This window comes from Bos taurus, chromosome 26 (assembly GCF_002263795.3).
Source record: "Bos taurus isolate L1 Dominette 01449 registration number 42190680 breed Hereford chromosome 26, ARS-UCD2.0, whole genome shotgun sequence".
Taxonomy (NCBI): Eukaryota; Metazoa; Chordata; class Mammalia; order Artiodactyla; family Bovidae; genus Bos; species Bos taurus.
Genome location: NC_037353.1, coordinates 46186438 through 46199901, shown reverse-complemented (window position 1 = coordinate 46199901; position 13464 = coordinate 46186438). Strand labels below are relative to the sequence as shown.

Sequence of the window (13464 nt, the reverse complement as noted above, 5' to 3'; positions counted from 1 at the left end):
TGTGAGGGCACTTCCAGGTGGCTCTATTGGTGCAAAACCCACCTGCCAATGCAGGAGACATAAGAGACGTGGGTTGGATCCCTGGGTGGGGAAGATCCCTGGGGGGCATGGCAACCCACTCCAGTATTCTCATTTGGAGAATCCCATGGCCAGAGGGGCCTGGCGGGCTACAGTCCATGGGGTTGCAAAGAATCGAGCGTGACTGAAGCAACTGGGCACGCACGCATGCACACGATACAGGCCAGTTTTTTTCTCTAAAGCATATGACCACAAGCTATTTCACTAATATGTTCTATATGGATTTTGAAAAAAGATGAAATAAAAGCGTATGTAAATAAAAGCTGGAATCTTCTTCCCCCACCCCTGTGGGCACCGGCATGTCTGTCAAGTGCCCGGGCCAGCTTTGGAGGCCGCTGTCCCAGGGCCACCAGACGTCAGGAGCCTTGGGAGCAGGCACTGCGTTTGGTTTGGTCCTTTGGTTATTCTAACTGCAGTGAAGTCCGCACAACGAAGAGTTGTCGTCGTATCCATTTTACGTGCACACTTCAGGGCACTCAGAACACTAAGAGGGCTGAGCAGCCATCACCACCATCATCTTCAGAACTCTCTTCGTCTTGCAAGACTGCAACTCCATGCCCATCAAGCATAGCTCCCTGCCCCTCCCCCAACCCCAGTCCCTGGTAACCACCATTCCACTTTCTATTGCTATGAATTTGACAGCTCCAGGAACCTCTGTATGCAGAGTCATAGAGTATCTGTCCTTTTGGATTTGGCTCATTTCACGTAGAATAATGTCTTCAAAATTCATCCACATTGTAGCGCATATCAGAACTTTTGCTTGTGTGTCTGTGTAATATTCCATCATAGAGACGAAAGGTTGTTGTTGAACGAATAAAGATGGCCGGGATTCTTGGCCTCCGGAGGAGACAAATTCAATCCGGGGCCAGAGACGAGGCTTGATCACTCAGAGCTTTTGTGTAATAAAGTTTTATTAAAGTATAAAGGAGATAGAGAAAGCTTCTGACATAGGCATCAGAAGGGGGCAGAAAGAGTACCCCCCTGCTAGTCTTCAGCTGGATGTTAGTCACTAACAGTCTGTTAATGAAAGAAAGGAATGTCTTAAAACTCAGAATGGCACCAGGCCCCTCACCCATAAGATGCATTTTGGGATAATCTTGGCACCAAATGGTTCATCCTGGGCCATAAAATGATTAACTTGAATCTTGAAGAAGGGCAGATCACCATAAAAATAGTTTCATTTACATTGATTAGGGGAACAATATCTGAATATAACATACTGGTTTGTCAAGTAGGTTCTGAGCCAAGAGGTGGAACCGACTTGAAGACAGAGTTTGGAGTAAATGCACAGTACATTAGCATAGCTTAAGATAAACATTTCCATAAGAGAAATGCATTGGTTATCTCTGCTGCTGCTGCTAAGTCGCTTCAGTCGTGTCCGACTCTGTGCGACCCCATAGATGGCAGCCCACCAGGCTCCCCTATCCCGGGGATTCTCCAGGCAAGAACACTAGAGTGGGTTGCCATTTCCTTCTCCAACGCATGCAAGTGAAAAGTGAAAGTGAAGTTGCTCAGTCGTATCCAACTCTTCGAGACCCCATGGACTGCAGCCTACCAGGCTCCTCCGTCCATGGGATTTTCCAGGCAAGAGTACTGGAGTGGGGTGCCACTGCCTTCTCCATTGGTTATCTCTAGGTTTGAGAATAGTTAACTTCAGGTGAAACCAGGTGTCATTATGGCAACACAGTATTTTAAGAGAAACCTCCTTTTATATTTGTATAGAGAAGAAAAAAAATCGCTAGTTTGTTTCCTCCTGCCACTTAAGAGAGAGAAAAATGTCTGACACTTGCAGGCTATTTCCTCCTTCCTGCCTGTTACCCTCTCATGATAGACCACACTTTGTTTTGTTATCTGTTCAGTCACTAAGTCCTGTCCCCTCTGTACAAGCCCACGGACTGCAGCATGCCAGGCATCCCTGTCCTTTACCATCTCTGAGAGTTTGCTCAAACTCAATGTCCATTGATTTGGTGATGCCATCCAACTGTCTCAGCCTCTGTCACCCACTTCTCCTCCTGCCCTCAATCTTTCCCAGCATCAGGGTCTTTTCCAATGAGTCGGCTCTTTGCATCAGGTGGCCAAAGTACTGGAGCTTCAGCTTCAGCTGAAAAAACATTTTGTTTATTTGTCCATTAATAGACACTCGCATTGCTTCCACCGTTTGGCAGTTGTGAAAAAAGCTTCTATGAACACATGTGTACAGTATCTATTTGGGACCTTGCTTTGTGTTCTTTTGGGTATATGCCCAGAAGTGGAATCCCTGTCTCACATGAGAATCCTACGTTTAATTATTTGAGGATCTGACATATTTTTTCCCATGATGGCGGCACCGCTGTACATTCCCACCAAGACTGCACAGTTCAGGGACAGTGTTTTCCTTAACCTTGTGTTCCTCCTGCCTAGAACTGTGCCTGTCATCTGGGGATGGTGCTCAGAAAGTGTCCATGGAGGGAACACATGAGCAGGAGGCAGCCTAGTTTCATGGACATTCTGGTCGAGTCGGGGAAGCCCAGTGTCAGCTTCAGCAGGGACAATGCAGGTGTGAGAGCAGCAAAGTCCACAGGAAGTCCCACCAAGGGTTCCCCTGGCAGGGCTCGGTCTTGGGCTCTGAATTACTCATTTTCTAGGTAAGATGTCAAAAGGGCTGCCACTCCTTTCTTCAAAGGACTCAGGCTGTATCTTTGAAAACTAGTTTTGCAATTGGCTGGCAGGGTGGATTTCTCATGTTTAAAGAAACCCCAGACCAAACCCTCAGACTTTCTGTTTTCTTCTTTTTGAAAGGGGCAATAGATAGGTCTGGCCCTATATTCTTAGTTCACTTCAGTTTTCCAAAACAAGGCAGTTTCCTTGTTTATGAAGCAGTGAACCTGGTATTATGGTCAGTAAGCGTGTTAAAGCTCTCATTGCCATGTTAACTTAGGCTAATATCTCATAGTATTCTCATTTGTAACTAAATTCAGATTGGGATAGAAATCACTCAAATTGTGGGAGTTGCCTCTTATTTCACATTGTTACACGAAATGTTTCATGAATTCAGCTACCTAAGTTGAAATGAATAGTTTTCCCCACCCACCCCCTTTTTGGTCATTGTTAGTGGGCGTCCCCGGTGGCATTATCAGTAAAGAACCTGCATGCCAAGGCAGGAGATATAAGAGATGCAGGTTCAATTCCTGGGTCAGGAAGATCCCCTGAAGGAGGGCATGCAACCCACTCTAGTAACCTCTGTCCCATGGACAGAGGAGCCTGGCCTGCTACAGTCCAGATGGTCATAAAGAGTCAGATATGACTGAAATGACTTATTATGCAGTGCTCTCCAAATTCTGATCAATAACCTTATGTGTGATGCTGAATGACAAGCTCTTTGAATGGTCCAGTTGAAAACCCACCCCTCCCTTCGTTCTTCAGCCCAGTTTTGGGGAGGTTGATTTTACCCCCAGTGACCTGCCTTATATTAACCTAAGGGAAGAAAAAGTAACAGTGAGAAATAAATGTCTGTCTCATGAAAAAAACAAAACAAAACAGGGCTGTCAACCGATCTGAATGTTACCTGTTCAATGAGGAACGCAGAGAAACCTTGGGCAAAGCAGAAGGCAGAGCAGGGAAGCCAAAACTGGGGAGGAGAAAGCAGGCAGGAACCCGAGGAGGGGCCCTTTGTGATCAGCCCCAGGGACGAGAGACGGAATCTGAGGTCCATTGCCCGTGATGATGGGCTGGCCCGGAACAGCGGCCGGCAGCACAGCCCAAGACTGAGAGCCTGGGGCCACGTGAGGGGGGAGAGCATGAACTTGCCCGGTGAGGGGGCCTTGCCCCACGCCTGGTGCCCAGGTGCAGGAGGTGGGCCTGGCGGACAGTGTGTGCTGGACACAGACACTGGCCAGACCGGTCCAGCAGGCTCCACCCCTGTCAGTGAGGCTCTGCGGTTCCTTTGTCCCCTTTGGCCCATGAAGGCCTCTCAGATAGGGGCTGCGGGGGGCTGGGGGGAGGAGATCCACCAAGTGATCAAGAGGGAACACACCTGGATAAACAATAGGGTCCTACTGGGTAGTGCAGGGAGCCATATTCAATGTATCTTGTAATAAACTAGAATGGAAAAGAAAAAAAAATCCAATAGAGCTGAGTGTTAGAAAAAAAGAGGGAACACACCTGAGGAGAGCTGGCAGGTGTCTGCTTCCTAGTGGGCATGAGATCAACTGCAGCTTAGAAATGGGATCCTGTTCTAAAGAGGTGTGTGCTTTGCTGAGTTATATTCAAAGTGTGTGTTGGCTACTTAGTCGTGTCTGACTCTTTGCAACCCCATGGACTGTAGCCCACCAGGCTCCTCTGTCCATAGGCTTTCCCAGGCAAGACTACTGGAGCGGGTAGCCATTCCCTTCTCCAGGGCATCTTCCTGACCCAGGGCTCGAACTCAAGTCTCCTGCATTGCAGGCAAACCTCCTAACAGAAAGCTGTTACCCCCAATAGGGGTACTTCTATAACAGGGTGGGGACAGTCACCCATTTCCGGGCAGAGACGGAGTGTGGATGGAGGCTGGAGATCCCCGTGCTGGCTAGCTTCGGAGAAGCAACAGGCGAGCAGCTCATGGTGAGGACATCTGTTGCTTCAGGTGGTGGCCCACAGGGATGCCCCAGCAGTGCTGCCCGCTGGCACCAAAGCTCCTAGGCCTCTATGTCCTCTTCACTATCCTGAATTAAGAAGAGATGGCATTGCATTTTCTTGGCATGGGCTTCAAGATAACACCTTGCAGATATTTCCTCAGGTTTACACCCCCATGAAGACAAGTTGGAACCAGAGGAAAACCTACATGAGATGTTCAGCCTTTCTGTGCTTCACCCTGATGCTTTCAGAGAAGAAAGCTGACCCTCAGGCAGGACCACGGAAAGCAGAAAGTGACCCCAGGGTCTCTGAGTCACACCGGGTGCTCTGCATGGCGATTAACTCAGCGTTCTGTGAGGAGGGCTGATTGGCATGGCGATTAACTCTGCGTCCTGTGAGGAGGGCTGATTCGTGGCCTCAGTGGTCTCCTCACACACAGGCTTCACTCCCTACTCTTCTATGTGGATGCATTTGTCACCTCGCTGCTTCAGGGAACCAATGGTTACTGGGATTCTGTCCTGAGCAAGGTGCTGAGCTGGACATTAGGAGAACTCAGTGGAAGTTCTGATGTTCACCCCCTAAGAGCAGAGTGGGCACCACCAAAGTGCCTGGGGGACAGATTTCAAGGTCACAGGCAGGACTGGAGAGGTCCCTGAGGGACCTGGGGGTGGAGTGTCGAGGGGACACTGTACGCCAGTTGGAATTGGGCTCAGCCCAGCTTCCCTTGAGGGCAGAGCCTGTCCCAGAAGCTGACTGGTGGGGAGGGTGATTTGTGGGGCAGGCACCTGCTGCAGTGGGCTCTTTGTTACAGGCCCTGCAGATGAGCCTTAGGAAGTGCATCTCAGGCTGGTCCCTTTGCATCTGCCAGCTCCCAACCCCCACCGGCCAGGGTGGTCCTGCTTGTGGCCCTGCACAAAGCTGGCCAGAGCTGCTGGAAGAGGAAGAAGTGGGTGGAGGGGGCTGGACAGCACCAGACTGCAGTCAGCACCTGAGGGCTACACGCCTGGGCTTAGAAACAAGTTGGGTTTCCCTGACAGCTCAGCTGGTAAAGAATCTGCCTGCAGTGCAGGAGACCCTGGTTCAATTCCTGGGTCAGGAAGATCCACTGGAGAAGGGATAGGCTAACCCACCCCAGTATTCTTGGGCTTCCCTGGTGGCTCAGCTGGTACAGAATCCGCCTGCAATGCGAGATACCTGGGTTTGATCCCTGGGTTGGGAAGCTCCCCTGGAGAAGGGAATGGCAACCCACTGCAGTATTCTGGCCTGGAGAATTTCATGGACTGTATAGGCCATGGGGCTGCAAAGAGTCGGACATGACTGAGCAACTTTCACTTCCACTGCATGTAACAGTGGACCACACATTTCCAGATATCACTGAGAATGTCTAATCCTTGTAAGTCCTTTTTGTAAGGGAAAGCCCCCAACATCCCCATTCATAACGTCCTGGCATAACCCTGCCATCCATCCTTGCTTCAGGCAGTGAAAAGGAGGGGAAGGAAAGAGGGCTGGGGAGGAAGGACGGGGAGGGAGAACCAGCATGAGAACTACCACGACGCCCGGCTGTCTTGGAGTTTGCATTCCTGGGGGCAAGGGAGAAGCTACAGAAAACAGTCATAAATTTATACATCAGAGTGAGAAGTAACATGAAGAGGAATTGAGTCAGGCAAGGGAGGCATTTGGCTGGGAAAGTCCACTGGGAAGACGGCATCTGAGCTGGGCGCAGTGTGAAGTGAGGAGAAGTTGAGCAGATGTACAGGGATGGGGACAAGGTGGGAGTGTGACCTGAAAGTTAGGACTGCAGGTAAATCTTCGTAGAATTACCTGGGTCAGCCCCGCCCCCCCACCGCCCCCAACTCTCAGAATGTCCCATGAGGTCAGGGACTGTGCTGCCTTGTCCTCAGCCATTGTCTTAGCCACAGTCAAAGCCAGAGTCTCAGCCTAGGCCAGGCCTGGTGCCCAGCCCTTGGGACCATTTGTTGCATGGTTGAGTATGAGGCTTGCCTGTCCCCATGCAAAATTTCCCAGACCCAAGTTTCCCAGACCCCTGCTCCAGCCCCTCACCAGGATATTCTGATGGGGAGGTGGGGAGGGTCAGGTGGGGCCTGAGGGTATGTGGTTTCAGAAGCACCCACTGATTCTGTAGCACAGGTGTAGGTTTGGTAACCCTGGGCTAGTCTACCTGCCACGGTCAAAGCTTCAGTCTCCCCTCTGGCTCCTGGTTCAGGTGAGCTAACTGCCTCACCAGAGGGTCTCACTTCAGGGTCTGCAAACCTTCTCTGTCAAGGTTGTTGTTCAGTCGCTAAGTCATGTCTGACTCTTTTTGACCCCCATGGACTGCAGCACATCAGGCTTCCCTGTCCTTCACTATCTCCTGGGATTTGCTCAGATTCATGCCCGTTTCATCAGTGATGCTATCTAACCATCTCATCCTCGCCACCCTCTTCTCCTTTTGCCTTCAGTCTTTCCCAGCATCAGGGTCTTTTCCAATGAGTCAGCTCTTTGCAGCAGATGGCCAAAGTATTGGAGCTTCAGCATCAGTCCTTCTGATGAATTTTCAGGATTGATTTCCTTTATAATTGACTGGCTTGATTTCTTTGCAATCCAAGGGACTCTCAAGAGTCCTTCAGCACCACAATTTGGAAGGGTCAGTTCTTTGGTGCTTAGGCTTCTTCGTGGTCCAACTCTCACATCCACACATAACTACTGGAAAAACCATAGCTTTAACTTTCAGCAAAGTGATGTCTCTGCTTTTTAATATGTTATCTAGGTTTGTCATAGCTTTCCTTCCAAGGAGTAAGGGTCTTTTAATTTCATGACTGCAGTCAACTTCTGCAGTGATTTTGGGGCTGGAGAAAATAAAATTTGTCAAGGACCAAATAGTAAAGATTTTTGTCTTTGGAGGCCATACAGTCTGTGCTGCAATCACCCAACTTGGTCACCCTATAAAAAATAAAGGCACTGTAGATAATATGTAGAGAAATGAGGATGGCTCTGTGCCAATAAAACTTTATTGGCAAAAAGTAAAGGCCATAGTTTGCAGGCCTCTGGTCTTATTCATTGATGGACAGCTGAGGTGGCTAGGAATTTCTTATACTTATATGAAATGCTTAAACAATAACTTGTACTGGGCCTATTTCATTTTTGGAAAACACACATGGACTATTACACACCTTCTGTGTGTATGTGTACACGCGCACGCACAATCGTTACATGGAAATGGTTTTGTGTTTGGGAAACCAGGAACATGCACATACTTGTTGCTGGGCTTAGAGTGTGAGAATAACCCAACTAGTCAACTTGTTAATGCAAGTTCACGTGCCTGATGCTCAGTGAGGCCAGACAAAGTGAAATGCTGGAGTTGGGAGCAGAGAAAGGTTTATTGCAGGGCCATGCAAGGAGATGGGTGGCTTCTACCCTAAGAACCTCTGAGCTCCCCAAAGGGTTTCAGCAAAGCACCTTTAAAAGCCGGGTGAGGGATGCGGGTCACAGAGTTTGTGATCAGACTGTGCACAATTCTCTGATTGGCTGATGGAGAGGTAGCAGATCTCTGATTGGCTGATGGTGAGGTAGCAGTCATGTATGGATGTGAGAGTTGGACCATAAAGAAAGCTGAGTGCCAAAGAATTGATGCCTTTGAACTGTGGTGCTGGAGAAGACTCTTGAGAGGCCCTTGGACTACATGAAGATCCAACCAGTCCATCCTAAAGGAGATCAGTCCTGAATATTCATTGAAAGGACTGATGCTGAAGCTGAAACTCCAATACGTTGGCCGCCTGATGTGAAGAACTGACTCACTTGAAAAGACCCTGATGCTGGGAAAGATTGAAGGTGGGAGGAGAAGGGGATGAGAGAGGATGAGATGGTTGGATGGCATCATCTACTCAATGGACATGAGTTTGAGTGAACTCCAGGGGTTGGTGATGGACAAGGAGGCCTGGAGTGCTGTAGTCCATGGGGTTGCAAAGAGTCGGACACGAGTGAGCAACTGAATGGAACTGAGGTAGCAGATCTCTGATTGGCTGATGGTGAGGTAGCAGAGTGGTGTCTCAGGGGTGAACATTATCAGTCCTTAGGCTCCAGGGCACAGGCCTGGGGCTGTGTGCTCTTGGTGGTCAAGTAGTTGACATCTTCCGTTTGTTGGAGAGGGGGAGGTCGTCTTCATCTGCAAAACAACTCAGGAAAGGCGCATCAAATCCTGTTATCTAGGTATTAATATTTCAGAGGGTTGGGAGGGTGGTCTTTCTCCATCCCCAAACCTGACCCATGCCCCCAAGGCCCCATGGGGTCCTGCTACAATACATGTTTCCTCCCTAAAGTCTGAGAGAATCTCGGAGTTACCACCTTGGTAGTAAGGGCATCCTCTGGAGCTTGAGGAAAGCCCAGCCTCTGGCCAGCGCAGGACTTCCTGGCACAGGACAGGAGCCTGATTGCCAGTGGGTGCGTGCAGAGGGCCATTTTCTTTCAGTAAGTGTCAGCTGTGGCCTGGGGTGGGACCTCGTCCACATAGGTGCACTGAGGGTGAGGGTCTGGGTGCCCTCCAAGCAGCTGCCTACCTGCTGCCCCCATGGGAGGGAGGGTCTGGCTTGGGAGCCCCGGAGGTTGGCAGTGGTCATGCTATTGGCTGGTGCTAGGCCTGTGGTTTCCCCTGGGACTTTGGTATTTTCCTGATAAATACTGGATTTCACAAATTTGTCCAACACGCTCATTAATTCATACAAGAAAGGAAACATGGCCAAGAGTGACAGCCAATATTTGTGGGAAGGAAATATGGACAGAGGGGTGTGTCCCCTTGGGGAAATGGCCATAGTACCCCCCACCCCACCTGCTTCGTTGCCCACAGCCCAGCCTGGCAACTGCTTCTCATGGGAGAGCAGTGACAAGCGGCTGACAACATAGTTTTCCTTTTGGATGGAATTGACCAAGGATGTAGACAGCAAATTGACTTTTATATTTCCTCAAAATTTCAACCACAGTCTTCACCACCCTTTCATACTTACTGAAATATGTACTTAAAAATCAAGCATAGTTTCTAACAAAGTCATTGGTTTTCTTTATTCAAAATCTACTCAGACATTGAAGAGAAAATATGAAGATACTGCTTGTCTTCAAATGACTCACTCCTCCCAATGGGTTTGAAGGAGGGCTGTGTGGTCTTTAGCTCAACATGGGTTGGTTCGGTTTTTAGCATCATTGGAAGTGGCTGTGAATGTTTAATTGGCCCAGAGCGGAACACCCAGCAGGTGCAAACTAAATGATTATTGAAGACTTGCAAAGGGAGAGAAAACGAATCTTGTAGATGAATATGGCTTCAAGCCATGGTTCAAGTCATGGTCTGTGTGCGGGTTGGAAAAGAACTTCCAGACACGGGGCAGAATGAGATGAGAATAGAGTTTTTTAAAGTGGGAGATGCTGTTAGGACTGTGGGCTGGCTCCAGGGAGAGCTGATCCCTTTCGCAGGCTGCTGCTTGCTGCTAAGTCGCTTCAGTCGTGTCTGACTCTGTGCGATCCCATAGACGGCAGCCCACGAGGCTCCCCCGTCCCTGGGATTCTCCAGGCAAGAACACTGGAGTGGGTTGCCATTTCCTTCTCCAATGCATGCAAGTGAAAAGTGAAAGTGAAGTCGCTCCATTGTGCCTGACTCTTAGTGACCCCATGGACTGCAGCCTACCGGGGTCCTCGTCCATGGGATTTTCCAGGCAAGAGTACTGGAGTGGGGTAGTAGCGAATTTTTATAATCTCAAGACAGAGAAAATTTCTACTGGAATGGTGGCATTAGGTGACTGGTTAAGATGCTATAGGGCGGATAATATGGTGGATATTTACCTATGGGGTCAGGGAACTGGCCAGTTTATATCCAGAGGCTCATGGCAACAGTTGCTATGGGGCTGGGTCAGTTCCAGAGATTTTTGTCCTGTGACCTTGGTATAAGACTCCACAGTTCATGTGACTGATCCAGGTTTCTCCCTGGTTTTGCCACTTCCCCTTGAAAGTTTAGGAGAAATATCAAATTATTGTAGTTTCCAAACACAGTGTAGTGAAGAAGAAAAAAAAATTTTTTTTTAATTTACAGAAGAGAAAAAATGTACAATTTTAGTTAGTTACCCCAGGGACCAATTTGGGGAAATTAAACAGAATCTTATGTGGGACATTAATAAGGTCAGACATCTCACTTTAGTAGATGACTGACTTACTTGGTTTAAGAAGAAAACAGCAAAAGATTCAGGTAGTACTTTTCCAGAAAGAATGATGGTTATTTGTAGTGAATACAGTGGTTTCTGTTAATGCTTCCTTGTTCTTGGCTGTGATGCTTTATGACAGAATGTACGCATGGAAAGTGAAAAGTGAAGGCCCTTGGTTGACCTTTGTGCATGCAAGCCTAGCTGTGGGAGAAAAAGTATACCCTACAGGAAAAGATAGTTGATACATTTTCATTTAATTCATCCACTGAACAAATAACTACTCTGATCTATAACTGACTACTGGAAGGGTCACCCCTTTTCCGTATAAATAAAGTAAGTAAACTGTTAGTCACTGAGACATGTCCTACTCTTTGCAACTCCATGGAGTGTAGCCCGCCAGATTCCTCTGTCCATGGAATTCTCCAGGCAAGAATACTGGAGTGGGTTGCCATGCCTATCTCCAGGGGGTCTTCCCAACTCAGGGATTGAATCATGGTCTCCCACATTACAGGTGGATGCTTTACCTTCTGAGCCACCAGGGAAGCCCATGCATTGATGCTAAAACCCAGCACAGCTGAATAATTTACAAGAGATTGAGGTTCATCAGGGAAATTGCATTCTCTTCCTACCCTGGTTAAAAGGTGCTGGACCCCATAATCAGTTGTATTATTCTCAGTCCTTTTGTTTTATTTGATTTTGCTTTGTTTTATTTTAGAACCCCTGTGGGTGGGGATTAAGAGCAGGAGAAAGACAGCGCATCATTCCCAAGCCCAAAAGTCCTGTGAATTTCACTCATCTGTTAGAAAAGGATGACGGTTTAGATGCGCTCACAGTAAGCCCTTTGCCTCTGAGAGAAGACTTCAGCTCTCACCTGATGAGTGAAGCACCCATAAATAAAAATGTCATTTCCCCCGAGAGAGGAATCAAATTATGAATTCAGAATTTCATAGTCATCTGTTTTTATTGTTGCCTAATGCTTTTAGATCTGCACAGGCCCTGCAGAAAATCAGCTCTGAAACTGCATAATTAGGACATCTTTTATAGTCGTAAATGCTAATCCCACTGGAGAACAGATTAAGAATTCATAGGCATAAATTCCTGGCACCAGGTATCTGAAGTTCCTTTTCTTTCTGAATAATTCATTATTTAAATACTTCACTGTTCATCTTATAGAATCCTACATGTTGTATCAGGGGCAAGGGAGAAACATTAACTCCACATGTATTTCAACACTAAATGCATTCAAGGCTTATTTGTGTTGATTTGGTGTCGTTGGATTGCAACTGCTAACAATGGTACAGCTTTTTAGTTGGTAGCCCCAGGGACCAATTTGGGGAAACGAAGTAGGATCTACTGCAGGACATTAATAAGGTCAGAGACCTAGCTTTTATAGACGACTGAGTTAGTTGGTTTAAGAAGAAAAAAAAAACATTAGCAAAAGTTCAGGTAGTCGTCTTCCAGAAAGAGCGATGATTATTTGCAGTTAATGCTTTCCCATTCGTGGCTGTGACGTTTTATGGCAAAATGTGTGCACGGAAAGTGAAAAGTGAAGGCCTGCGGTTGATTTTGTCCTTGCAAGGCCGGCCTTGGAGGTTCAGCAGCCCAGCGGGCCTCTTCAAGACGGCCATACCCTCCTTCCTCGAGGGTTTAGGGTCGCCAGCAGCCAGTGCAGACCTCCTCACTGGAAGCACTCCCCGTGCTGCGGGGACCCGCTCACCTGGCGACCGTCCCACTGCAGGGCGGTGAGCTCTGGAAGCGGTGTCCTCTCATCTTTGAGTCTCTGCCGCCTGTACAGCCCCCGGCATGAAGAAGCATGTCATGTGTGTTTGTTTAATAACATAATGCGTATTCAAGGACCAGCCCAAACTCTGTTGGTTGCAACTGATACAAACTCAAACAGTTTAAACCTAAAGGAGAAAGTGGGCTTCCCTGGCGGCACAGTGGTAAAGAATCTGCCTGCCAATGCAGGAGATGCAGGTTCAATCCCTGGGTCCGGAAGATCCTCTGGAGAAGGGAATGGCAACCCACTCCAGTATTCTTGCCTGGAGAATCGCATGGACAGAGGAGTCTGGCGGGCTACCATCCATGGGGTCGCACAGAGTTGAACACAACATAGAAACTAAACAAAAAGCAGAAAGTGGTGTTGAGTCCTGCCCCAAGGCCACAGAGTGGAGCCCAGAACCAAGGTCACCTCCAAAGCTAATTGAGCCCCTTTGTCCGTTGCCCAAAGCCCCTGATCATCACTAACAGGCTTCCTGAACCCAAACTAGGCAAAGATACGTGCTACAGTACTCACTCAATAGCACCCTAACCAATCACCTAAGGCCTGTCTTCCAGCAGGAATTTTCTTTGTCTTGAGGCTATAAAAATTGGCTACTAACTCACGAAAACTGTCAACTTTCCCTAGTCTGTTAGGAGTTGTCGGCCCACCACGTTTGCAGTGCCCACTTTATCTCTACTCTTTGTTCTTTCAACACTCCTTTCTGCAGTACTCTGCATTTGGAAATTCTTTTCCAACCGGTGCTTGGACTGCTTCAACAAGTAATGCAAGGATACTAAGAGAAAGTATAATTTTCTTTTTTTTTTTAATTAATTTATTTATTTCAATTGGAGAAAG

At 48.0% G+C, this 13464-nt stretch overlaps 1 protein-coding gene across 4 annotated transcripts in view; it reads left to right on the top strand.

The window, feature by feature from the left end:
* Positions 1–13464, top strand: part of C26H10orf90 (chromosome 26 C10orf90 homolog) — a 393139-nt gene that overhangs the window by 131563 nt on the left and 248112 nt on the right. The gene's annotated exons all lie outside the window — the stretch shown is intronic.